Source organism: Lithobates pipiens, unplaced genomic scaffold (genome assembly GCF_037356315.1).
Source record: "Lithobates pipiens isolate NorthernLeopardFrog02 unplaced genomic scaffold, aLitPip1_a1.2 Scaffold_1, whole genome shotgun sequence".
Lineage (NCBI taxonomy): Eukaryota > Metazoa > Chordata > Amphibia > Anura > Ranidae > Lithobates > Lithobates pipiens.
In genome coordinates this window covers 97,281,218-97,284,102 of record NW_027507685.1, presented here as the reverse complement: position 1 = coordinate 97,284,102, position 2,885 = coordinate 97,281,218, and positions in this window count along the sequence as shown.

The following is a 2,885-nucleotide window of genomic DNA, read 5'->3' as shown; positions in this document are numbered from 1 at the left end:
CCTTATATGTGACATGCCCACCAGGTGGAACTCAACGTTGGCCATGCTGCAGCGGCTGCACACGCAGCAGAGGGCCATCAATGAGTACCTGTGCGACTACGGCACCAGGACAGGGTCAGAGGAGCTCGGTTTTTTCTCACCACGCCAGTGGGGCATGATCAGGGATGCATGCACTGTCCTGTCACCGTTTGAAGAGGCCACAAGGATGGTGAGCAGTGACAGTGCATGCATCAGTGACACTGTACCTCTTGTCCACCTCTTGGAGCATACGCTGCGTGGAATAATGGACAGGGCACTTGAGGCAGAACAGAGGCAGGAAGAGGAGGACTTCCTTGCCTCTCAAGGCCCCCTTTATACAGACAGTGTTCCTGCTGTGCCACCCATCACACAGGAAGAGGAGGAGGAAGATGATTGTGTCAGCATGGAGGTGGAGGCTGGCACTCAGCATCAGCAGCAGCAGCAGTCTTGTAGGGATGATTTACAGTCCCAAGAAACCCGTGGACTTGTACGTGGCTGGGAGGAGGTAGCTGCGGATCATGTTGTCCTTAGTGACCCAGAGGACTCCGGACCGAATGCCTCAGCTAACCTACGCTGCATGGCCTCCCTGATCCTGCAAAGCCTGCGGAAGGATCCTCGTATTCTTCGGATCAAGGAGAGGGACCATTACTGGCTGGCCACTCTCCTTGATCCACGGTACAAGGGTAAGGTTGCCGACCTTATCTTGCTGTCGCAGAGGGAGCAGAGGATGAGACATCTCCGGGAGGCCTTGCAGAAAGGTCTGTGCAATGCGTTCCCAGAGATTGGGAGGGTACAAATTCCTAGTCCTGGACAACGTGTTGCTGAGGCATCGGTCAGAAGGAGCGGTGGAGAAGGTGGCCGTCTGACCAATGCTTTCAGACAATTTTTTAGTCCGCAGCCCCAAGGTATGATCGGTTCCAGCAACCATCGCCAGCGTCTGATTTACATGGTGCAGGAATACCTAGGGGCAAGGTCAGACTTGGACACCTTTCCCACCGAAAATCCTCTGGCTTACTGGGTCTTGAGGATGGATCACTGGCCAGAGCTTGCACAGTATGCAATTGAGCTACTGGCCTGTCCTGCATCCAGCGTTCTTTCGGAACCCACCTTCAGTGCTGCTGGTGGCTTTGTTACCGATCACAGGGTGCGCCTGTCCACCGAATCAGTTGATCGACTGACCTTCATCAAGATGAATCAGCCTTGGATCACCCACAGCTACCAAGCACCTGAAGCTGATGTAACCGAATAATTTTTTTTGAAATATCACATCCCTTCAAGACTGCCTATGCTGATGCTGAGTGACTGTCCTGTTATGTTGATTGTCTATCCTCTTCCTCCTCCGCTGATATGTTGGAAGAACATTTTTGGTTCTGGGTGATGCCATCAGCCCAATTTTTCTGCCCCTGTTTAACAGGGGCGTTTAATTACAATTTTTGATGCAATGCTTTGCAGCAGGGCTAATTCCTGCACTAAAATTAGAGTATATGGGAGAGGTTGCAGTGTCGTGGCACCAGTGCCTAAGGCCCAATTTTTCTGCCCCTGTTTAACAGGGGCGTTTAATTTCAATTTTTGATGCAATGCTTTGCAGCAGGGCTAATTCCTGCACTAAAACTAGAGTATATGGGAGAGGTTTCATAGTTTCATAGTTAGTAAGGTTGAATAAAGACACCAGTCCATCCAGTTCAACCTGAGTGAGTGTCTACAATTGTCCCTGGGAGAGGTTGCAGTGTCGTGGCACCAGCACCAGTGCCTAAGGCCCAATTTTTCTGCCCCTGTTTAACAGGGGCGTTTAATTCCAATTTTTGATGCAATGCTTTGCAGCAGGGCTAATTCCTGCACTAAAACTAGAGTATATGGGAGAGGTTCCAGTGTCGTGGCACCAGTGCCTAAGGCCCAATTTTTCTGCCGCTGTTTAACTGGGGCGTTTAATTACAATTTTTGATGCAATGCTTTGCAGCAGGGCTAATTACTGCACTAAAACTAGAGTATATGGGAGAGGTTTCATAGTTTCATAGTTAGAAAGGTTGAATAAAGACACCAGTCCATCCAGTTCAACCTGAGTGAGTGTCTACAATTGTCCCTATCCCTGTACATTGCACACTCACATCAGTCCCTACCCTCAAGGAGCCCACTATCCTAGGTCCCCATTCATATACTAGGGCCAATTTTGGACAGAAGCCAATTAACCTACCTGCATGTCTTTGGTTGCAGTGTCGTGGCACCAGCACCAGTGCCTAAGGCCCAATTTTTCTGCCCCTGTTTAACAGGGGCGTTTAATTACAATTTTTGATGCAATGCTTTGCAGCAGGGCTCATTCCTGCACTAAAACTAGAGTATATGGGAGAGGTTGCAGTGTCGTGGCACCAGCAGCCCAATTTTTCTGCCCCTGTTTAACAGGGGCGTTTAACTACAATTTTTGATGCAATGCTTTGCAGCAGGGCTCATTCCTGCACTACAACTAGAGTATATGGGAGAGGTTGCAGTGTCGTGGCACCAGCACCAGTGCCTAAGGCCCAATTTTTCTGCCCCTGTTTAACAGGGGCGTTTAATTACAATTTTTGATGCAATGCTTTGCAGCAGGGCTCATTCCTGCACTACAACTAGAGTATATGGGAGAGGTTGCAGTGTCGTGGCACCAGCACCAGTGCCTAAGGCCCAATTTTTCTGCCCCTGTTTAACAGGGACATGTAATTACAATTCTTGATATAATATTTCATAGGAGGGCCTGTTCTTGTGCCCACCCAGAGTAACTGTGAGGCCTTATAGTGTTGTGGCACCAACACCACAACCGCCAAAGGTCAATTTTTCTACCACTGTTCAACAATGGCATGTAATTACAATTCTTGATATAATCGTTCACAGCAGGG